Source organism: Cygnus olor, chromosome 1 (genome assembly GCF_009769625.2).
Source record: "Cygnus olor isolate bCygOlo1 chromosome 1, bCygOlo1.pri.v2, whole genome shotgun sequence".
Classification (NCBI taxonomy): domain Eukaryota; kingdom Metazoa; phylum Chordata; class Aves; order Anseriformes; family Anatidae; genus Cygnus; species Cygnus olor.
In genome coordinates, this window is record NC_049169.1 from 119266969 (window position 1) to 119291706 (window position 24738).

The 24738-nt window shown below is 47.7% G+C and overlaps 2 long non-coding RNA genes across 3 annotated transcripts; both read right to left on the bottom strand.

Moving 5' to 3' along the window:
• Window positions 1-1332: 1332 nt before the first annotated feature.
• Window positions 1333-11317, bottom strand: LOC121056995. Of its 2 annotated transcripts, XR_005813598.1 has the most exons (4): window positions 10677-11317; window positions 7747-7846; window positions 5313-6908; window positions 1333-4231 (listed from the first exon to the last, which is right to left on the bottom strand). It is a non-coding gene; the product is annotated as an uncharacterized LOC121056995 (long non-coding RNA). The 2 variants fall into 2 exon arrangements; XR_005813599.1 differs by lacking the exon at window positions 10677-11317 and having other exon boundaries at window positions 7747-10651.
• A 24-nt stretch (window positions 11318-11341) lies between these two features.
• LOC121057001 lies at window positions 11342-14041 on the bottom strand. Its single transcript, XR_005813601.1, has 3 exons — window positions 13783-14041; window positions 13655-13673; window positions 11342-13498 (listed from the first exon to the last, which is right to left on the bottom strand). It is a non-coding gene; the product is annotated as an uncharacterized LOC121057001 (long non-coding RNA).
• Between the last annotated feature and the right edge of the window lie 10697 nt (window positions 14042-24738).

Genomic DNA, 24738 nt, shown 5'->3' on the forward strand with positions numbered 1-24738 from the left:
ATGAAGTGACCGGGTTAAAAAAAAAATAAAATAAAAAACTAAAAACAAGCCTTGTTCTACCAGGATCTGATCACCTGGGGAGCCAGGTGGGGCTGGAAGCGGGCATGGTAATGCCATCAATGTCGGGAGCGGTGCCACCACGCCGAGCCCAGCACTCCCAGGGGAGGCACCAGCACCAGCCCACTGCTGGGGGCTGCTGGCACTGCGGGGTGCAGCAGGAGTTGCAACGATTGCACGGGCAGGATAACCTCAAAAAATGACTGCTTAGGTGTTTTCTGGAGCTGTTCTGTATTCGTGCCTCGTGGGGTCCGCTCACTTTGTGTTTTGAACCGCCAAGTGCTGATCTGCACCTATCGGCAAACGCATGGAAATTTTACTTAATAACTAACAAACTAACCATCTCTTGCAGGCTATTCTAGGGTGGAGTAAAGAGCTTTTCTCTCCTGGCTGGGAGCCTTTGTCTCTAGTTTCCAGGGCACACAGACACAAAGTGCCCTCAATTGCTCAGGGACCTTGTCCTGATGAGTTTGCCCGTGAAAGAAATAGCATGAGGAGGGAGCCCCCACCTTGCCTGCCCACCCACAGTAAAACACAGTGCATTTTGCAGGATGGCAGAAGCACGAGGTGACGGTAAAGTCAGGAGAGCAGTGTCTGTAGCAGTTTAGACTGCTCCCTCCGTCTCGGCAGAGCCAAGCCTCATTTCCACGGCAAACAAAAGGAGCATCACAGCCAGGAGCCTCCACGCTGTAATGACATTCATCCCAGCGGGGCTCTGCTCCCAAGGAGAGCAGGCACCAGGAAATTATGTGCAATACATTTAAGTGATTTACAGCTCTGTGCTCGTACAAGCCCACTGTCAGCTCTAGTTACCTTACAGGCAGCAGCAGCTTCAAGCGATTTAGAGATTTCTTTCCCAGCTCAGGATGCACACACTGGGCTACAAAACCCCTAGGCTAGAAGGGAAAATGTAATTTCAAGGGAGGAAGTTCACATCGCCCCAAAAGACAGAGAAGTCTAGTGTGTTGCTGGGAATGAAATCTCCCTCATGACCCTGATGCTGAGAGGCCAGAGCGAGCAAGTGAGGGGTGGAGGGGTGTGGGTGACACGGGCACGTCGGCGTGTGGCTGGAGAGAACTGGCTTCTGTGTCCATTTCCTGGCTGCACAGCTAAAGGAGGGCCGCTATTCGTGGGAATTTATCTGGGAGCCAACAGCACTCGTCAGGGAAGCAATGGCAAGTGTGGATGAGACGGAGCGAGCTCCGGTGACAGACAGTCAGCACGCGGCTCTGGGACGCACACGGTTTGGGACAGACACGTGAAATCCTCACATACGCTTGTGTTGCTCATTATGCTGCATCCCAGGGAATTACTGCACACCTTTCAGTGCGCAAAAATCCTAGTTAAAGTTAAAAATTAACTTCCTTCTTTATCTAAAGAGCTCTAAAGCTGAGCCCTGTCTATCACACCTGGGCACCTCTCCAGCTTCTGCCTATAATTTTGAATCACCTTTCAGATGTCTCCTTTGCTCAGCTTTGAACTTTGTGCATTACCGAGTTCTTTTCACAGGGACCCGTTTTTCTTCAAAAAATGACCCAAACTGAGGCTGTTTTACTTTCAATGCATTTAAGTTTTAGACCTCTCTGATGACTTCCCCCACAACCTCCAATCTGTGCCCCTTCAAAGCCCAGGGGATGCAAATAGGATGTTGTCCATTTTTATATTATTTATTTAAATCCTTGTTGTGCGTCTGATTGAAGGACTAGGAAACACCAGGGTTTACTGCAGCTCCTAGATGAGTCGGAGCAGAGAAAAGAGTATTTAAAGATCTTCTTTCGCATCTCTACAAATTCTCTGCAGTTAGACTTCCCGCTAGACTTTCCAGAGGTTTCCCATTCCCCCGGTGACTTTATCAGACTTGGCAGGGAGACAATGCTACAAAGAATATTTTCATTTTCCAGTTTCGTTTCTGAGCTTCTTTAAAAGTGCTTTTCTCTAGGGTGGAACAAAGATCATATTCACTGCCAGAGCATCAGGGGCTCCCCTCTAATTTATCTACTATACAAGCATGCAGGAAGACACAAGTGCTATCCTATAGTGAGTACAACAGGGACATCTTCCCTATACACCTCTAACAAACACATATGCAGAAATAGTTAAGTCCATCTAAACACAAACCTGTAATTTGGGTCAACTGGGAAGTGGTGAAAGATGTTTGCCATTTCCCACTGTTTTGTTTCTGAGCTAATCACGCTCTAAAGCTCTGGAAATGGGTCCCAACTGCAGGGGAGATAAAGCATGAGCAAAGACCATGCGATACCAGGGACCTGCCCAAAGCAGGTGGGCACATGTCCGTGCGTCCCCATCAGTGTGCACAGAAGTCCTCAGAGCACTGCACAGGGTCCTGCCTGCTCCGCAGCAAGCACAAAACCACTCTCCCTTCTCGTCACTGCCAAACTATGGGAAACAAATCTGGCTCCTTCCCCACCCCTCCACCTCCTTCTGCTTCTTCTGAGCCTCCTCCTCCTGGCCAGGAGTTGGCAATTCAGGAGGCATCGCGTGCTACGGCAACAGCCAGATGTTTGGTCTTGACAGGCTCAGCGTGAGATGGGATTGAAACAGCATAATAAAGATCACACTTAAGAGAGCACCCCCCCACACACACACACACATTTTCATCTCATGCAACACTTTTTTTTTTTTTGAGGTACAGATAAACGTAAGTACAATCTAAACCTTTAAGATTGAGTTAATAGCATGGAAAATGCACTCTTTGCCATGCACATAATTAGTCCTATATTGCGAACATGAAATATTAATAAATAAAAATTAGCACCTATGTTGTGGCTGTGCTTCCAACTGCTTTTAAAATTAATTAATTCCCACCAGCTTGCATGAGGCAGAAAACCATTATTAGCCTAGTTTTTACACACGGAGGCGGAGAGCTTTCTCCAAACCGTGAGCTCCTCGTACGGCAGCATCGCCTCGCTCTTTAAATAGCACTTTTAACTCCTGGAGCTCAGATTACTTTGCAAAGGAAATTGGTTTCCTTTCCTGGAGACGGAAAGAGCCGGGAGGAGAGGAGAGCTGCCAATTCAGAGCAGCAGACGTCTCCTTTGCAGGCACCGGGACCCAAGGAGGGTCTCTGTCCCGGCTCAGGGGCGATGCCCCAGGCCCTGTGTCACCCTGCTTTGGGCAGGCAGGATCCCGAGCTGCCAAGCAGGCTGACACACGGGACCTGCAATGTGAGCAGAAACCTCTGTGCCAGCTTTTCTAAGGATTATTATCTGGTTCCTCTTGGCCAAGATCCTGAAGTCTGTCATCTCAGCCAAGGGTCTCGGGTCCTGGAGATGGAGACTTGAGCTGTGAGTTGGGGTTTGGGAGCTCTGAAGCCCCTTCCTGGGTCTGGATGCCCAAGGACAGGGATGGGACAGGTATCCACATGGCTCCCTTCCAAGAGGCAGCTTTTAAGATGGTTTTGGAGGCTCCTCTCAGCTGCTACACAGCCGTGGGGCAGGCTGAAAGCCCCAGCCACCGTCCCCAGCCGTCACTGTAAATCATGCCCATGCAGCCTCACTCCAGACGAGCTGCTTTGTGCCGGGACAAAGCACGGCTAATGGTGCAAATGAAATTGTCCAGGGCTGGAATTTATGATTAAAATATCCACAACCTTCTCCGGGGCTCAGTAAGGAGCACGACCCACCAGAACCTGCATGTGGGCACAGACACAAGCCATCCCTCCCTGCTGACCCTGGACATGAGAGCTCCCGTGGTGAAAGGCACGGCTGTTTTGGTTCATTTCTGTTTGTTTGAAGTAATTCCATGGTAGAAGGAAAATAAAAAGGGCATTTGGGGTTGCTGCTACCAGGTAACAAAGGCCATTTTCAGCAGGGCTTGGCCCAGCCTCAGCTCACCTTGCTGCCAGATCTTCCTTCCCCATCGAACTCTTTCACGTGAGCCTTGTCCCCAGACCTCTCTCCCATTTTCTGGCACACCATGCTTCCCCTGACCTCCATCCCATTCCCGCATCAGCATCTCTTGTGCCCAGAGCCACACGGCCTGTGTCTGGCAAACCCCGGACAATTCAGTAACTAACTCGTCCCCTTCCATGCTGGTAAGAGTCAAAATGAAACAGGTTGTCCCCTGCAGGAGTATCTCAGCCCAGGTAAGTGGTCCATGTAAAGTGCAGGGGATTCTACGCAGCCAGAGGTTTGATTTAACTTCTGAGTCAGTCCTGGGGAAAGAGAAAAGCCACCAGAATTATAAATACAATTTTTGCAGAAGCATGCTATCCTTTTGCTGGAACACAGCTGTCACCATCCTGGCTTCTGCAGAAGCGTGGGCAGCAGTCAAATACTTGGTATGTGAAAATCTGTCCACCACCTATGAGCAGTGCAAGGCAGAAAAGCATGTTTTTTCCATCTCAGGAGCTGATGAGGGGGGTTAGGGACCCCCCCAGATCAGCAGACCAGCTCTAACAGCTGCCTGCAGTAAGGGATAAATGCTCTCCCTGCCCTTTTCCCCTGACCATGGCACCCTCAGATGTCCTACTTGCTCTCCTCCACCAACCCGAGAGCCATGGGAGATGAGCGGGAGCAGCACAGAGCCTCTGCCTCTGACTGCCCACCTTGCTGCCATACCAGAGAAGGAGAAATGAGATTTTGGCTGCTTCTAGGAGCCAAAAGTCCCACGTCTTGACAGCTGGGGCTTGACTGGTGAAAAATACAACAGGGCTTCTCTGAGAGCAAAAGCCAACAGAGCTTCTGAGGTCTGTCAGGTGGTCCAAACTCTATGGGAGACCAGGGGCAGAGGCTCTGTGTCTCTGCTGAGACACCAGACCTGGCGTCCTCTCTGTTCTGGGCTCTTTCTCACATAGGTAGCAGGTTTGTTCAGGTTTTACAGCAGCAGCATATAATTGAAAAGTAGCTGCTCCCCTTTCCAAATGCTCATTTAACTTTGGCTTACCAAGGCATTCATTTTATGCTTATTAACCTTTGGAGCATTGTCTCGTCCAGGCTGCTAGACGAATTAACTTTTAAGAGGGGTCTGTATGGATGTCTGCAAACTCCCTGAGATGCAAAGCAATTCTTAAGGCATATTTACTGAAATGCATAACAGTCAGGTTATCTATAAACTAACACATCATTGTGGACAGCAGTTCATTGGAAGTACTGTGGGTAATTCTCAGGAAAAAAAGAAAAAAAGAAAAAGAAACGAATCATCTAAAGAGGTGAGTAATGAGGAGAATAAGATGGTCAGAAAACTCCAGAAGATTCATCTGTGGAAGAGCTGATCCCTGTGTGGAAAAGATTTACCTCGCTGTGGAAGGAACTGCAGCTTCCAAGCGCTGAGGGTCTTGCAAAGATCCTCATACACAGCCCCAGAGCTCACCCCCATCAGCTGCACTCTTCAGCTCTCTCCTTTCTGATGACTAATGTGCTCAGGAAACTCAGTGCCCAACCCTGCCCCACGCCGAATTTCCCTGAAAGGCCAACAATACGGAACTTGGATCGATACTGCAAGAGGCAAAATCAAAGTCCGCTCTGAGCTTTTCTATCTCTTTAGAAAGGTACATGGTGCAAAGGTCAGCGTTCCCCTTCTCCTTTCTGCCCTGCACCAAACGCATGAACGTCCCTTGAGGATGCAGGGTCCCAGTCCTGAGGAGTCCACAAGGCAAGCTTGGTGTGGCTTCAGGAGCTCCTGTTAGTGTGCTCTTCGATGCAGCTGACACAAATCTTTCAAAATAGGCTCTGAAAACCCATGCCAGATCCCTGCATAGCGCGGCAATACCCAAGCATGAGCCTGAAGTGAGTTAGAGGAAGGAGGTGGCAGTTCCAGTTGATGGCGTTATCCTAAATCACTCGGGAGAAGCCCCGTGGAAAGCAAATTCCCTGAAAATTGCCTGGAGTCAGAGATTTTCTCGTGCGACATATTTGCACGCAGCCCGGGTCTCCCTTTAACATACTTTGCCTTTTGTCTTGCTTTTTTGGCTTCAAGCAACAGCCCAAACAAAATGCTGGAAACAATGAAAGCATTAAAGGGAAATGTCATGCCTATCAATATGCGCCTTTGTGGCTGTGGGAGTGGAGAACGCCGTGATGTCACTGGTGGGAATAGCTTAAAATTTTCCATTCAGAAAAGGAATCTGGCTCTCACGGAGCCAACACGTTCCCAAAGATGTGCCGTGCCACCCGGTCAGGCAAACGAGGGCCTAGCGGCAACGCAGCATGGGCTGGGAGGCTGAAATTAATTCTGAGAGCAAAGATATTGAGGCTAGCACTCTCTGTATGGTATTGAGAAATAAAAGCAAGCTACCCGGCCGGTAATATGTGGCATAGTGAGGCCAGGGGTGGACCATGCAGAGCTGCAGGTGAGTGACTTTGCATTGAGCCTGGTACCAGGCGATCTCAGGAGTTTGCTCCCCCTCAGCTGGGACCAAGCCATGGGCTGGCTGAGGGATCCCAGCTGGTTTCAAGGGCACGCTGAACGGATGGGTCTGAAGGGATGCCCTCCTGGTGACAGGGTGTTAATTAGCCTTTTAAACTTTGCTCCGAAGTGGACCACAAGCAGCAGGCTGGTACCCCGCAGCAGTGATGGTTCAGAAGGCTCCTCATCACCCCCCGGCCCGTTAGTCGCTCGGCTATTTTCGGTGAATCGTGTAACAGCTTTCTGGCTGGTGGCTCTCCCTTGTGCCAGTTGTGCTGGATTTAGATTAGGTGAACAGTTTTTGAGTTTGAGAAGGGCCAAAGCTGTGACTTCCAGATCTGGATGTCACACTCCTTAAATTCCTGAGCAGCCAATTCCTCACCAGGGGGAAGAGAGGGGGTGGCTTCATTTCTGGGCTGGGGCAAAAGCTCCTGTAAAACACTTCACCACCTCTTCTGCTCACCATAAACCTGCAACTTCCCCACCTGGGGATAAGAGTGAGAAAAGAGAGTCTCAGAGGGTGAAGTCCTGCCAAGCCTTCTGGTTTTCCTCTCTAGAGGCACCATTTCTGCTCTTTTCAGGAACAAGTCCGGAGGAAAATTAGGGCAATTTACAACATTGCAGCAAACTTTATAATGAGAAAGCAGGGTTTCCTGTCAAACTGCGCTGGGATATATAGAGATATATGGACTTTCATGCAAACACTGTGGGTATGAGCCTGGCTGAGCAGCCTCTCTCTGAGGTTGTGCTCTCTCTGCAGCACATCAGTTGCTTGCTGCTGCAGAGACCCCGTGTCACAGGTGGAGGAGGACAGCTTCAGCCGAAGCGTGAGCGATTCCTACAGCCCAATTTTCTTTGGGAGAAGCGACGCCCTGGCAGTGCCGGGGCAGGGTTCAGAGTGCCTGTTTGCACTGCAGAGAGCAGCGCAGCCCCGCACCAGCCGAGCTGGCTCTGAATGAGCTACCCGAGGCTGGGAGGATGCGACCCGCTCTGGCAGACCTCCCCGGCTCACGTGAAACTCGGCCGACCGAGACCTTGGGCGGGCTGGAGCACCCGTGCTGGCAGAGCTGCATCCTGCTGCCCTGTGCCTAAGCCATGGTGTTTGTCCTCGGAGCAGACGGGCACATCCCGCAGCCCCCCGCCTGCCTGCACGCTCAGCTGGCCTCGTAGCATGCCCGAGCCCACTGTAGGGACTGCTGCAGACCTGTGTCTTCTCACAGGATGCAGATGGCATGCATTTCCCACCCCTCGCAGGCTGCAAATCCTGCAACGTGCCCGTGAACTGACCCTTTCATCGGGATGGATGATTTCTGGCTCACCTACCCCAAAAGTCAAGTTGCTGCAGCTTGAATTCACTCAGCGCCCCGAGGTGTGACGGAAAGGCCAGCACAGCTCGCATTCCCAAAGCAAAGCTGGATCTGGTCTAGTGAGAGAGAAATGAAGTATTAACAATTTACTCTGTCATTAAATTCAGCTGTCCCAGTTTGGACATGCTCAGGAAGCAAACCAATCGAGGCTGAAGTTAACCAGGCACTTTTCAGGGTAGATTTGTACCATAAAATGCAGCAGTTCTGGGTTGTCAGGGTTCCTGCACAAGACTCCCGCGCAATACTAGCGAGTGAAGGGTCACACCAAATGTCTACCATATGCTGCACAGGTATAGTTTCCTCTTATGGTTTTCATCGTATTACATTCCGATTTTTTTTTTTCCTTTAAGATTTAATTCCCCAGGCTGTTGTTGGAAGTATATACAGTCATAGCAATGGAAGGAATTTCACCTGTTCAAATCCAGTTTGAGGGTTGCAAACAGAGCTGGTTTTTCTATATGGCCTAATAAACATTCCACCCCGTGTCCCTCCAAGGTATGGCAGTCATTCCTTTCATATCCTCGCATGTACCCACAGCACCCATGGCTATGCTGCACGGGGCTAAGGTAATACAAGAGCCACCTGCTTACTTAACAGAAGTGTGTAAGTGAATGTCACTACCACCTCTAATGTCAAGCATAAGTCAACACAGAAAAGATTATATTCCACCAAAAGTCTTGGTCTGCAGGTCACCGTCCCCCTCTCAGCCACCCCCTGCTATTCCAGGAAGGTCAACAGACCCCAGCAGGTCAGCTCTTCCCAGCGGGTCAACAAATGATACTGCTGACTTCATCCAGGCTTTTTAAGAGCATAACTGTTCAAAACGGGGAAGTGTATACAAAGCAAATTGCATTCTAGCTCAGACACAGTTAGCCAAATTACAGTAAAAAACTTTCTCTGTTAAGTTTCCTCCTAAAAGCATTGTGAGCAAAGACTAATCCAAATTGCTAACTTGACCAAGCTGGTCACAAAGTACATCAGCCGATTCTGTACTTAAGATTCTCATCATGAATTTCTACATGTGCTGAGGAAAGCTTGCTTACCTGTCACAATTTGTGGACCACTGTCTAACACCAGAGCTTTTACACCTTATGCAACTTTCTGATGCAGCTCCTGAGTTTTGGGTGGAATTGTTACTTTCAAGAGAACTATCCTCAGGGAAGTTGTTGATCAGATTTAACAGCCAAAGTTAAACAAAACAAAAGACAGCGGGTCAGGTAACTTACAAAACAAATGCTTGGGAGGCCACTTACAATAGTCTTTACCCAGGCAGCTTTCCTTGGAAGTACCTTCTACGAACTATTTAAAACCAAATTACTTTTCTTGTTATAAAGGAGGCAGAATTGGGCTCAGAGAGATTCAGGGTGAGCACTGTTAAGAGCTAAAAGAGTAGTTTTGCAGTGATGCATTCTGTGTTTCTTGACTAAATTTGTCTTTCAGTCTTACTAAGGACACTTAGAAACTATTTTAAACTTTCATTTGATGTGTAACATAAGGGTTTGGTCTTATGTTTAGCTAACAGTTATCGTATGCTGCTCATGGCCACGGTAACTTTGTCTAGCTGTTTAAAGATATTTCTGTAGCCATTAGGAAATGGAAATTGCAATATTCCACTTGGGTATAATAGAAACATGAATACCAGAAGCTCTTGAAGCAGAAGTCATCCTTCAAATCGTGGGTGGGAGCAACAGCTTCCTTGATTTCATAGCTTCCTCCATTTCATAGCTTCATAGCTCAAGCATCAATAAACTTCCACCTCAGCATCCACATACTCTGGAAAAGAAGGGCGCCAAAAGGGATGAGACTTCAATTTCTCTAAACTTTCCCATTTTATGGGATGTGTATTACAGACCTCAAGAACCATGGCTTCAGCTAGACATTAGGCCGTTCACAACCAGGTAGTGCTACACCAGCACCCACTGGGCTAGGAGGATGAATAAACCAGAGAGGAGATTGTGTGGGAGGTGCACAGGCACTCCCCAGTCAATCATTGTATACTTACTGTTCTTAAGACCACTGGTGACACTCATATTAACTCTTAAACAGTGGATAGATTTCTTTGGGACTTCCCTCAGCCCTTAGGAAGCTTTTTGCTATTTCTTTTTCCTTGATGGCTAATAGCAAGATATGAGCCAGTGCACAAAGACTGTGTCTTTTTGGCAGCCATCTTTCCCTTCTCTAGCCTTATCTATGTAAAGGTGTTTTAATCTAAGCTAACAACGTCTCTAGCAGTGAATCATCTTCTAAGTGACAATGAATTATGTTAGTAGGAGGGTGCCACTGCAAGCAGCACATGGCTCGTAGGAAATAAAGGGGAGGATGAGGAGGGGGCTGCAGGAGTCAGGCTGGAAAGTGTTACCTGGATGTGAAAGCACAGATAGGACTGTGAGTAAACCATTAATGCCCAGCACTAATAGTCTGCACTAGTCTCCAGAAAAGCCCTTGATGGATCAGTACCGTGCTCAGTATTGCTGTGGCGTTTTCTTTTCCAAGCTACCCAGTGGAAAGATGGAGGGCACAGGGGGCAGTGCGGGATGGCTGTGCCAAGACTTGCAGAGCCTCCCTGGGCAGACACCAAGGACAGAGGCATGGAGCATGAGAGGGTGGCAGAGCCCCCTCTGTCCCCTGAGCCCTTCATCTTCCAGGGAGACACAGTACTGGGGATGCTGGGTGTCTGCCGGCCTCTCAGATACCCAGAGAGACAGGCCACGTGTCAAACGTGCTATTTGCCAGGAAGCACTCTTATTGATTTTTTTGATAAGAGAGTAAAATATTGGCAAAGGTTTATCTCATTGCTTATCACCAGCATCAACACAGAGCAAATTTCAGGCATTAGTCCTGTACGTTCTCAGCAATAATGTAGAAAGCTTGTATAAATCCATTCACTTCACAGCAATGTTGTTTCTGGAAGAGCTGCTCCGTAGCAGTTATTCAAGTGCTGTGCAGGACAGATCACCAGGCAAACAGCACAGTCATTTCTGGCACTCAGAGAGGATTATTTGGGGCTCCAGAACTACCCCATGCAGAAGTCTGCACTGGAAACCATTTGCTACACTGGTGTGCCCTGTACCAGAGCTGAAAAGTACCCAGACGGGATTGTATATCGCAGTCCTTCCTCCATTCCTTGCACGTGGCTTTCATTTGCTTCAGCCCACACAGTATGAAACCAGGCTGATGAAAAAAAAATAAAAAAAAATACATTTTGTATTACACATCTGCTACAAGCACACAAGGAAACAGGGCAAGTCCTTCTCAGCGGGGAGAAAACATCCTTGTGCCCCAGACCTAAGGGACAGCTCTCTTCCAGCAAGGCTTAAGAGAAACATGCTCCTAAAAAGGCAGTAAATAAATTGAGATTCAGCCTAAAAGAATGCAGGCTGGTACGTTTTGGGGGAGAGGGGGATGGGAGGAAAGGGAGGAGTACAAAGTTAAAGGCACATGAAGTCATGAAAAAGCTGAGAATCTGTAAACAGACTGAAGAAAGGCAAATGCAAAGCATCAGGGTTGGAAACAAACAACAACAAAAAAAACCACCCTCCAACCCTGGGGAATTTGTGCCGCATATACTGCTGCAACGGGCTAGGAAAAAATAACCAAGGGATCTAAAACTGTCAACGGCTGTGGCCGAAAACCCTATGCATCTTTATTTCACAACTTCAGAAAAGACCTGATGTTTTTCTCCCGCAAGCTGTCCACGCCTGGGATCCAAGCCCTGAGGAGCCAGCACAGCTGTCCCTTGCCACGCTCACAGCCTGCACCCGGAGGGGTCGGTCCCACCCGGTGGGGCTGGGGGCACCACCAGGAATGGAGGTTTTGGAATTTGCTTTGGGAAGTTTGTTAACACGACGTAGGTACCGAATGTTCTCAGCGTTACACCAAGTTTCTAAGAAGCATATGTAATATTATATATTTATCTGCTTGTACTTCCTTCTTCAAAACATGTTGTCACAAACATACTGGGCTTGTTAAAGCTTTGGATCCTATCTTTGCAAGATTCCCTTTTCCTGTTGGGGATACACTTTAAGCCCCAGGTCGAGCACGGGGAGCTCCGACAGCAAAACAGCATAAACCACTCCCATCGCTGCCTGCTACAGCACTGAGCGGAAAAATAAGATAATTTCACCAGCACCTGCTCCTGCCATGAAAATGCACAAAGAGGAACAGAAAGCTGATGGAAAAGTGCCCCGATTCAGCACGAGCACCCCCGTGTCGTGGCAGGTTTCCTTCTGCAGGGACGCGAGCTGTGTTGCCAGTCAGTGCAGGGCTGTGAGGTGGGGTGGTAATTCTCACCCCAGCAGCCCGTCTGGGGCTGTTTCAGCAGCCTGGCCAGCCCAGCCAAGTGTTCCCCTCTGGGACTCGCTGTATGACTGCAGAGAGTCGGAGCCGACGCTTTCCCACTTGAGCATTATCGATCTTGCCCTGGAGGAGGGGATGAGCAACCGGAGTAAAACCAGCAGATTGCTCCCAGGCATGGGTCTCGCTTACACTTCTTACACAGAAAAATAGACCGCCTGATTTTGCTCTGGGTGTGCGTGAGTGCCTGGGTCTCCCTCAGTGATTTTTGAATCCATCAGCCCTGGTCAGCCAAGTTTGATGATGGAGCTGGCATTTCCAGGGCTGTGTCACGTTCACGTCAGGTCACGTTCTGCCAGCAGAGAGCCCACATGCCAGAATAAACATGGTGGGGATGGACCTCGTAACCTCCCAGCTTCAGGAAGAGCTTCAGCTGAAGCTTTTATTTCCTTAGTAAGTCAAGGCTGAGACAAAGACCCGTAGAAAACCATGCGGTCACAGCCCTGTTCCTTGCTGCTCTTCATCTTTCCTACCCAGCCTCCCAACACACTCTACCAGCCTGCTTTGCTTTAGGAGTAGAACACTTCAGAGGAAAGTGAAGTCACATCTAATGGGCATAAAATCACATGTTTTATAATTTATAACAATTTTATCCCCTGTACATCTTCACATGTGCCACAGGCTTTTCTCAAGGCCTCAGTTTGACAGCCAGGACTCTGAAATAACAAAATGATCTCATGCATTTTTCTTTGCTCTCATTTCAGTCTCCCCACCCTTTTCCACTATATTTGCTACAAATGAAGCATGCTTTCCAGTATTCATTTTTAACACTTTTTTTTTAAAATTCCATTTTAGCCTATTCCTTCTCCTTTTTTTTTTTCTTTTTGCCTATCTTTTGTCTATCAGTCCTTCTTTTTTTCCTTCTGCCCTATTTCAAAATCTCCCTATCAGCTAAACCTACTGTCTCCAAAGAGCAATGCTGTCTGCTTTAATAGGAGCCAGGTTAATTCCCATGGCTTTCATCTTCACATACTTTCTATTTATTTAGTTATTTTTCCTGCATCCCGTTTCTGTCCTCCCTCCCCATCCTGGTCCCTTTTTCAGTCTTTCTTCTCTGCACCTTGCTTGAACTTCTCTTTCCACTGCTCACCTCACACCGCTCTACTCCAGCCCCTCCTTGCTTCTCTCCTGCCCTTTTTCAGCTAACCATCTCAAGACAAACAAGCTGCCTAATCTACCATCTAGCTGGCTATTGAGCTTTCCTGTCCACACCCACTGCCGTTGTATGTGAGCACCTAATATATATTAAGATTAGGATCTCTCTTGTACCCTCCCCCTGCCGTTCCAAATTATGTTGAAAAGATTGACGTGTTTTTTGCTCCAGTAGTTCTTCCTCTTCTGTCCTCCTTGATGTCCTGGAGAAACAGAGAGCCAGGGATGTGGGGTACAGAAAACTGTTGTTAGCACTTACCCTTTTAAATACATGAGAGCTTTACTGTCTCTCCCGAAAGAGGACATGAGGCCTGATGTAATAACATTCAAGTCAATGGCAAGACTGAGACTAAACTCACCAGGAGCAGGAACAGACCCCTGGGAAAAGAGAGGTTGCAAGGGGATGTGTAAAAAAAAGAAGTGGATGTGAGAGAGGTTTGCAGAAAATATGGGAATAAAAGGGGTCATTAGAGGAAGCCCATGTCACCTGAAATGTGATCTTCTCCCTTGTAATCAGGATCTCCCTTGAATTTTGTATTTTCCTAAAACCAATCATCTCTTCCCAGGGTGGGTCTTCAGAGGCTGACCTAGAAAGCAGGGTAAAGGAGGATCCACTCATCATGATTTCAGCTATTTCTTTGCCATAGTTCATAAGAAAGCCATTTTCCCACAGCCACTGCTTCCCCCAAACATCTGCACTATTCTGGGAAATAAAACAGAAATGTAGGACTTCTGCTTCACCCAAACTGAACCACAGCAGAAATATGTGCAGGTCTGGAAGGGATTCAGTAGCCCTGACAATAGTAAAGAGGAATGGATCCTGCTCCTCTCGATCCCCAAGTCTTTCACAGAAGCAGAAGAAGACAAAGAGAGACCCTTACTGGAGTCCCTGGTCTTTTTGCGGGGCCAGGAGGGAAAGGACACAACAGAAACCAGCCAGAAGGGTGGAGAGATACAGACCTCTCCTCTCCTTGATGCAACAGAGATGAGGAGATGGGAAGTGAGGACGAAGGCCTCTTCTGGGTCTCTGTGGTCTATGAAGTGTCTGTCTGGGAAAAGCACTAACCCTGAGGGCAGGGTGCTGGGCGTGACACGGGGAGCTGAGGGCTGAGCACAGCCTGGCGGGTCGGAGATGTCTTTGGTGCCACGGTGGGAGAGGGACAAAGGCAGAGTCCTTCTGCACCCATCTTTTAGAAGGTGTGCTGCCAGCTAAGGCTGGCTAGGCTTCTGCAGGCAAACACTTCTCCAAAACACGGGATAAGTACAGAAAATGCAGACAGGAAAAGCACCCTGAGCTGCCAGCCAGATTTAAAATAAATAAATAAAAGGGAAAAGGAGAAAGAGAGAGAGAGAGAGAGAGAGACTGGAAGAGTGACAGTATGTGGAAGGAGAAAGGGGAAAAGAAAAACAGGGTCATAGAAAAAAATATTCAAAATCTATTAATTCACCAAAATGCAGATCAGCAATGTTCTGTTAAATCAATTGTGCCAGTAAGCTAAAACTGCCTTGACTTGCCCTATCTAGTCACCAGAGTTCTTTAACTGTATTAGCAGTAAATGATGTGTATTTTCCACAGTGTTCTTGCCATCAGAATCGAGCTCCTGTAGGTTTAATTTCCCATCCTTTCCTTCAGCAGGAGCTGAAATGGAAACAATGAAAAACTCGATTCATGCTGCTCACTATTTCTCCTCTCTTGATTACCCACACTTTCTACTACAGGCTGTGTAGTTAGCAGCTCCTCCAGCCACGGTGAGGCTTTGCAGCACATACAACATGACAGCAGCTGCACGTCCTATTCTCAGATCCTGAAACCACGGTATTTGGGGAAAAGTCACATTCAGACAGGCAGCCCCTCTACCAGTCTTCCACCGGTACCTAGTCTGTGGGGCTGCTGCCACTGGCCACAGGCTAAGGGAAGGGTAGAAAGGAAGGTACAGTGGTTGGAGAAGGTAAGTTGTGGCTTAATTTTAGGCATGGGGTTCTACTTCAGTAGCATTTGTGGCCCAACCGTCCTTTATCACCCCCAGCAGATCCCAGCGATCTGACTAGTCACCGTACTAATTAAGCTTGCACTGAATCTCACAGGTCTGTTATCTTGGTACTCCTGCATAAGGGGGATCTGAGTAAGTACTAACTACATTTCACATTTCTGCAAGGCCTCAGACCTGCTTCTTTACATGTACCTGAAGGCAACCGCTCATCACTACTGTGTAAAATTTGGCCTTGCATTTCCTGAATTCAGTGCAATTAAAATGCCAGTCCGTAACACTGAATTAATATAGTGTATTTTTCCACTGATTGTCTCATAGATTCAGAGAAATATCTGCAGGAAGCAAAAGACATTAATTCTATGTCCATTCAGATGAATTACAACCCCAAAATAATAGCTGTAAACTTGTTTGCAAAAATCAGGAGACTACAAAAACAACAGTGTGTAGTTTGGGAAGAAAGATAATCATGTTGATGTACACAAGAAGAAGGGTTGCAGTATAAATAATGCAAGAGCAAAGGAAGAAGGGACAGACAAAAAGAGTGTATTATTGGCAAAAATCAATAATAATCATCATACAGTTTTTATAAGAACCAACCTTTCTTGAATACGTGAGTGCATGGGAGTGTACCTTGGTAGCTTAAAAATCAGAATGTTAAGGAGAGGTAAAGCAAATCATGTTTTTACCACTTGTCAAATAAAACACAACATATTTCTGAGTAATTAAGGCAGTATGTCTGCTGGCAGAGTAGCAGTGTACAATACTGTCATCTCTATATTGGGGGAACTTAGACCTGCCAACTCGGAGAAATTCTGGCTTCCTAGAAATTAGTAATTCCATCTGATTAGTAGTGAACAGATTTTTTCTCCTTCCTGAAACAATGTCTTCCCTTTTGGGGATCGATTTCTTGGGGATCTCCACACATCAAACTTCAACACAAATAGTGTGCCTGATGTAGTTCTGGAGACCAGCTGCATCACAGAGCACAGTTTAGGAAGCATTCTCAGGACAGCCCTTCTCTGATAAATGCCCCAAGTGGCGAAGAGAATAGCTTTTCCGCCGTGCCCACAGGCTGCTTTTCCCTGCTGCAGTGAATTGAAGGGGCCCCAGCTGAAACAGCAGATCATGCACCATGTTCTCTGTGCATCTCGGGGTGCTTTTCTTTGCCTCCATAAGAGCGTCTTGATTTCTTAGTGGAAACTGAAGGATGCTTATGTATCTTCGTACATCCTTGCCACTCACAAATAATGGAAAAGACTTTAGAAATGCATTTGTGTTTTCTCTGCAGAGAAAACTGAGAGGACTGAGGTCAAAGAAAACTCACCATCTCCCTGACATCAGCCAACATGCGGCATCTACACTTAACTTTGCTCCACATGCTTTTGTGTTATCACTCCTAACTGCTTACGTCTGCTACCTTGAGGCTGGAGCAAAGGTGTCCCATTCTCGTTCCTTTAAAAGCAGTTTAGAAAAGGGAAACAAAGAAAAGTGAAGACATTGCTCTAGAACTGAAAGGATGACTGGGGGGTAAATGCTCAGACAGCATGAGTCACGCTGCTTTTCTAGGAAGGGGGTGGATCACTCGGGGCCTTTTTCACTCAGAATGCTGCCACACAAACTAAGCAAGGCCCAGGCCATGTCCTTCGGGGTAACTGAGTGCAACAGGACCATCTGTAACCCACCCAGCAGTGACTGAATTACCCACTATCGAGGCAGTCCCCCCGTGTTCCCCATGACATGTACTGACCACCCGTGGGCAAACAGCAAGCTTGTTGGTCGGTGCTGGCCTCCCCTCCCTGCTTCTAGCCGAAGCACCATGTTAAAGGGAGCAGGAAGCAAGGGAAGTTCCTACTCCCAGCCGTGTGTATAAACAATGGTTGCATCAATGCGAATGAAAAGGGACCCTGTCCAAAACAAACAGCCAAAACCAGTAAGTGCTTCAGGGCCTGACGGCCGGTCTCCACCGAGCCCAGCTCTCACGGAGGACGCCTGGAGATTTATTTCCCCTGCTGTGGAGCCGGGGGAGGAGGAGGAGGGAGCCGGTGTGGCCCGGCTGAGGAGGGCAGGCCTCTGCTGGCATGATGGCCCTGACCCACCACGGCCCGAGGGGACAGCCTCTGGCAGAGGGACAGGCTGGGGACAGGAATTCTACGTCCTCACCCTGTGTGGCCCTCGGGTTCAGCACAGGGGTCAGGGGCCTGAGCTGCCTGTGTGGTGGGAACTTTCCCCCAGGACTTTCTGGCTAAGTGGCTGTTATGTAGATGCAGGCCAAAGGGGCACTGTGGACTTGAGGGCATCTTCCAAACCCTCCGTGCTGACTACACATCAGAGGAGGGGCTGGTGAACAACATCCTCCTCCATATCCTGTTTTCCACATGAAGGAACTTGGGTGAAGAGGCTCTGCTTTTACTCCAAAGCTCTAAGACCTCCAAAAATATTGTTTATGGCCCAACAAAAGCACCTTATTCTTGCAAGCATTGAACTGCTCAGCATCTCTTCCAGCAACAGTTCATGTATTAGGCAAGGCTGACTGCAGGCTGTGGGGGTGATAAATCAGCTCGGGAGAACACTGGGGATTAGCACCCTTGTTCCAACTGCAGCAGCTTCTCTGTTCTCCTTTCCCATGGCAAACTCAACAAGCAATCCCTCCTCTTCTTTCCTGATGGTACAAGCTTCTGCCTCCACCCTCCCGTGTTTTCCAGGTGGTTGCTCGATGAGCAGGGAGGGAGGAGAGGAGGAGAGGTGGAGCTGGGCATGGCAAGACTCCAGTGCCACAGGGAAGGGATGAGAGGGAGGCTGGCTGGGAAAGCCAGCACCACGCAGAGCTGCCAACCCAGCAGAGATAATTGGGCAAAATATGCTGGGAGAGGCTGCCTCCCTCAGCTCTCCACCTGCTCTGGTTGCAGCAGCAGCAACAGAAAAGTCAGCTTTTAACAGAAGTGTGGAAGCAAGAGAAGAAATTCAGTTGTTCCTGCAGCACAGGCAGGTGCCATCTCCTACAGGAGATGAGCTGAGCCACAGAAGAGAAGAACTGTGTCAAAATCTGTGCTCCTCTAAATCACCAGCCCCCAAGAGAAAAAGTTTCAGCCTTGTCAGTGGTCTTGGGGCACATCTGCTGAGAACAGCACCCCACAAAATATGTTTTTACCCATTAGCAACTTTGAGCACTAATGGAGACCTTATTTCAATCCTCCGAGCAGCTTCAAGTTCACCTCTCCAAGTTCCTCGAAGAGTGGTTCCAGCCCCTTCAGGACCAACCTGCTCACCTGGCTCCCAGCCTTCCAGTTGGAGCTTTATTTTGCATGGCATCCTTTAATTAGAGAGCAAGATAGACCTTGTGGTCAGGACGCTCCAAGGGAGGGCAAGTCCTGGGTTCCAGTCCCTGCGTCCAGACCTGGGACTTGGCACGCATTGGTGTCTGCACATGAGATGAACCCAGCATTCCTGTTGCTTTTTTTCTCTTTCCCTCCCCCACACTCCATAAATATTAAAGCCTTCTGCACCAAGCAAAATTGCTGCCACAGCATACTTGGCATCGCTGTCCCATAACACCTTCTAGTTTCATGGTTCAGATGCTCTCCGGGGAGCTGGGACATTGCACTTCACAGCCACCCCTCAGGCAGATGCTGGGAAGCCACCCAGCAGTGGTGGCAGGGCGACAGCATTGCTGTCAGCTGTGCTCTGAAGGAGCCAAGTATCTCGGTCTTAAAGACCACATGGAAGTGTCTCCTCTTGGTGATGGCCACTGCGAGTGGACGGAGGCACCCAAGTCCTGCTCTGCGTCTTGGCCTAAGCAGCTGCTGGTTTCAGTGATACTCAGGCTCATCAGCATACAAATACCTTTTGAAGATGGAGCTCAGAGTACACTTTCACAACTGGTTTAATACCATCAATGTGAAAGTGGCTGCCAGCAGGGAAGGTCCCACTCTGCCTCCCGGCAGTGTGTTCCCAACCCTCCTTCTGCACTGCTACTGCTGCTAACACAGCTACATGTTCCCTGAATGATGGAATTAGTACAGCTGGAAGCTTTTTTGCGCATGCTAGTTTTCAGCTGGATCAGTTCTTTGGTCTGGTACCAGCATCGCTGCAGGAGCTTTAGTGGAGGACAGGGGACAGGACAGGACCAGCCCTCTCGGTGCTGCACAGACTTAAGCCAACCAAGAAACAGCCACCTCTGTGTTTTAAAATACATAGCCCTTTGAAAACAGTATGTGTATTCTTAGTTTGGTCTTAAAAACAAGACTTACATGCTTACATTTACCTAGATGAGGAATTATTTTAGCCTTCATTAATACTGTAAGAAGAATACCAATGAAAGCTGAAAGAAATCCATGCTCTGTTTCATTAAAACCAGATTTCTCAACTTGTTTACATGGGGCACTTTTTGCATTACACTGAACTTGAATTCAAAAGCCAACATCATAAATGTATACAACACAATCTGCCAGCTCCTGTGCTTTTCCTTGTTTTTGTATAGGCTCGCTACGGGGTGTACTTTCTTCTCAGTGTGAGTGTGACGCTACAATTAATACTAATGGCAATTATTAGGGCACATCAAAAGACGAGCACTGTACACATTAGCAGCAGAAACTAGCTTTCTGCACTGTTGGCTCTGTCTTCAGCACAGCACTCTGATATTTGTCAAAGTATGGACTGGTGATCAGCCATCACTCTCAAAACATTCTCAGAAAAGCAGGGCCACCACATCAAAAATACTAGGATAATAAAAGAAGCCAGGTTTAATTACATGATTCAGACAAGGAAATATCATGGAATTACCTAACATGCTGTTACTGACAATTACAGTTGAGTTCAAAACTGAGACCTTTCTCGGTAATGAAATGAGATTGGTTTACCAGGAATTCCAGGGAGGAAAAGCCTCAGAGAGCTGGGAAAGGGAATTGGGAAGGGACAAGCCCTAGGAGAAATGGTCTTCAGGGGGTAAAGAAAATGTGTGAAGGCCACGGGCAGCCTGAGTGAGCAAGCAACAACCAAGGCAGGTGGTCTGAGCCATCCTGAGTGTCACCCACTGGCAGATACTCAGATAAAAAATGTGTGAGGTCAATAGAGGTTTGGATGAAAGAAAGGCTATGGCAGGTTTCCTCTGTGAGCTGTTCACAGCTGCAGGGACAGGCTCCTTTGTGGTCAGGAGTTTCATTAACGTATTGAGTTGGTGGCTTTGTCTGCTTCTAGCTTCAGCAATGTAAATGGGCAATTTTGTAACTAGCCCTGCAAAAATGTCAAGTATCAGTGTACCTGTCAATATACTCTAACGAGCGCGTATTTGCATAACTCTTTAGTTAGTTGCATACAACCAGGTTCAAGGAATACTGCCATGAGAAATACATGCATTCCAATTCCAAAATGATCTGATAATAGGAATGCAATGTAAAGTAAATGAACAACATGCACGAAGTCTTGTAGGTTGCTTATCCTACCTGAAACCTGAAGAAAACCAGACTTCAGTTCCAGACTTCCAGGGGAGTATGCTCATTCCCCTTTTCCCGCTGACAAGCCTGGGGAAGCCATTTCAAATCTGAGCAAGATGAAATACAATACCTCAGAAGTACAGATATTAAAACTTGAAAAAATGCTTTTAGGTATGCCTAATCGGGACCTCGTGTCTCCTTGGGTCTGCTTTTAGACCATCCACCTGCAAAAGAGACAAGGGGAGCAGGATGTTACACTCGAGTATTGGAGAGCTGAAACTCTTTCTTCGCACGCAAAAAAAATCATTCTCGGATTCCAATAAGATCCCCGCCGAGTGCAGTGTAAGTGAAAGCAGCTGACCAGTCAGGCTTCCCGCAGACCCATAAAAAAAAAAAAGCTGAAAGGGTGTAGCCTATCTAACATATCTAATCTCTGCATTCAAACAGCCTCCATCCATGCCACATCTGCTTGTCGGCAGACAAGTGCTGACTTGGCAAGTCTTTAATCTGCCAGCCTCCAGGTGTTTTGATAAACCACGAATGCTGTCAGCATGGGCCTCGGATAAATCTCTCCTGCCCCGCATGTGGTCGAAAACCCTCTGACCGTGGGCAGCAGCCCTGCCGCTCAGGAGCGGGGAGAGGATGCTCCATTATTGCCCTTCCTTGGCTCCCTGTGAGAATCCATGCCAGTTTTGGGGCAGTTATGGGGGATGAGGCAGAGGGAGCCCCCTTTTTGTGTGCTCCCTGCTCTCCTGCAAAGCCCAGCCATGGTGCACGCAGCTTCACCTTGTACTACCCTCGCATTCCTCCCTCCGCACCAGCACGCATGTCAATGACAAAGCAGCAATCCCACGGCGAGGGGATCACCCTGCTCTGAGTTATTGCTGCAGACACGGTGCCTGCCTTCCCGGTTCAAACACAGATGAAAAGGGAGATGTGTTTAAAAAGGCCCGGCCCCAAGCAGTGCGTCTGTGCCTGTGGGACGACAGCGCTGTTGCCTGTAGCCCAAAGTTGCTAAGGTAAACCAGACTGGAACAAAAAGAAGGAATCACATTAGGTTCGTTTGTATGTAGATAAACATGATAAAAAGGTACAACACCCTAATTGGTACTGTGACAAACCTTACAAACATCACTAGACAAGCTCATTTGCTGCCTCGTGATTTAATGTGCAGGCCCTGGTTATCTTTCCTATCTCTCCAAGCTTCTCCTGTTCCACCTCTTGCAGAAGAAAACTCAAAAGCACAAAAACTAGAAGGTGTTTCCCTCACTCTGGATCAAGTAAGTATGAGATCATTTGACAGGAGAAGGAATATTGCTTCTTATAAAGAGTGTTGATTCTGGCAGCTGGCGGCTAACAAAGAGGTGTACAATTACTGCACTCCTATTTGCAAATTTCCTTTTGGAAAGGAGCTTATAATTTAAATCCTTAAAACTAATTTGGACTCAAACTCGCCGTGCAAGTCTGTGGCCAGGAACAAAAAATGGTTTTGCAACTTCAGAACTAATATGTTTGGGTATTTCTGCTTGTTTAAAAGTGACAACGACAAATAACAGAAAAATGCATGCAAAGCTGGAACTGCAATCACAACGCTCACCTTGCATGCACTCTGTCCAGATTTTATGACAGGTTATAATCCAACGTGATCTTTTATTTTACTTTTTTTTTAAACTGTGCATATCATCATGTAAGATCCTTGAGCTCTTTGGAATATAGTACCTAGCACGCTGTTAGCAAGATATAAATAATAAAAAGCAGTGCTTCCAGACAATCCCCTCCCATACTCAGTGCTTCAGGGAAGTAAGTCTGTGGGAGAAATCGCTGCAGACTTGTCCGCAGAGAGATAAGCTGTGCACCAAGTGAACAGGCACAAAGAGGAGAAGCTTCCTATCTTTTTTTTTCTCCTTCTAGTAGAACAGGGAGCAGATCTTAACTCCATAATAATGACGTCCTAATATAACCTTCCATCTGGCCGCTGATGGTAGTGCATCTTTCGCTGGAGCTACTGATGACTCGTGTGTCTTGGTGCAAGTGCCTGGGGAGAGAGGAAGGAAGAACAGAGCAGAAAACCCAGATATCTTGATCTGTTAAAAACCTTTTGCAAGAAAAAGCTTCCAGAGAGGCAGGAGGAAGATGACAGCCTAGCCTGACTCAGCCTCATCCACCCCCTTCCAGTGAGTACTGACCGCAGCGAGCCCTTGGCCGCAGCAGGAGAGGCTTGTGCCCAGGAGAGGAGGCCGAGGAGAAATGCAAGCCACCAGCAGGAGGGAAAGCCACCAGAAATGGACACAGCAGCCCACCTCTGAGAGGGGACAGAGAAAACCCGATGGTGCCAAAGGCAGAGATGATTCATGCAACGCACGCTTAATCCAGCACAGCCCCGTCGCCTGTCCAGGACAGCTGCTGATGGTCAAAGCAGCCTTTGAAAGCCGTTCTCGCTGTAGGGCTTGTGCCCAATCCCCCCAAACCCTTATTTTATACATATATACACACACGTGCCTTGAGACCAGACCTCGGCTTTGCCCCTGTTTGTCCTCCTGTTCTTTTGTATATACAAAAATAAGAATTAACTCATAAACTGTAATGACGTGTGCCGGGCACTTTTATATACTAACTGATGCATCCCGTGAGGAATGTCCTTGAGGCTCCTTGGCTGTAAGATCCCTTCGGCTGTAATCAATTCGTGAGTGCAAACTGTTCTGAATCTCATTATTTATTACTCTGCTAATGTCTGGCTTACTGTATATCGGGCCTATTTAATTTCAGCGAGCTAAAAACTACAACCGCTTCTCGCCGTGCGTCTGTATATCCCACTGGTTTGCACGTGGCCACTGTAGTTCCGCGAGCTGACTTTCTGTTCAGGTCTGGCGTGGAGAGAAAGACACTTATCAGAATATTTGGCATCATAAAGATATTTTAAGATTCGCGTCACATTTCATTATCACTTACAGGTATCAAAAGCACTTTACTGGAGCAGACTAAAGGTTTGCTGGACTTGGTATCCAATCAAGAGCACTTAAAGTTATCCAGTCCTTCAAAAGAAAATGTGACTCCTAAAAATAAACTTAATTGTATTATCTAGCACCACTAATGGATTTTTTTTTCCCAGTCCAGCAACTGACATACAAAATCCGGGCACTAAAACTTTGCATTTTCATCTTTGCTTACTGCAGTGTCAGGTGCTGGTATTTATGTAATTGCCCGAGCACTTTTTAGGCAAAGTTGCTTTCCTCAGCGGTGCCAGCCACCAGCAGCTCCCTTCCTTGTCCTTTGCGTGAGACATACATCCCTGTTTATATCCGATTTTTTTTTTCCCCTCCCCCGCACCATGAGATTGTTTTCTTGATCCTCACGGCCTCAATTCGCTCAGATAACCTTGAAAAAGGGGAACTCTGAAGCAGTTCCCAGGTGGAAGGTGACAGAGTCTCTTCTGGTGGGTGTCTCAGCGGTTTCTTGCCCAGGCTGCTGCCGGTCATGCGGCTGGGCCCCACACAGCTCGAGAACCACGGGGGTGGTCACCCACACAGGACAAACCCTCAAAATGCTGTGTCATCCCCTCAAAATGCCATGTCATCCTGCTAGAACCCCATCCTCTGCTACCCACAGATGTATTTCTAAGGGAATTCCTCCTTTACTGCCAAATACTGCTAGTTTTTAGCTGCTCTTTCACTGATTTTTATTTATTTTATTTTTTTAAGATGCAAAGCGGAACAGATGTCGTACAGGGCAACCCTGCGCTAACGTAACACTAACTCTTTTCCTGATGTTACTCATCCCCTAATTCAGCAGCTCGCTGCCTCTTGCGCAACATTTAAACAGGGCGGTCTGAATCTGGGAGAAGTTAGCAGGAGTCCAAAAGTTAGCGCTGTTGTGTTAGCTGGTTGAGTCCGGAGTTTTACAAGCACTTCCGAACCGGGCTGTAACACGGCTTTCAGCAGGCCGAGCACAAGGCAGCACGGCCAAACCGGTTCCTCTTCTCGCCGCGGGGTTCAGGAGAGCAAAACCCCACCACGAGGCATCCCG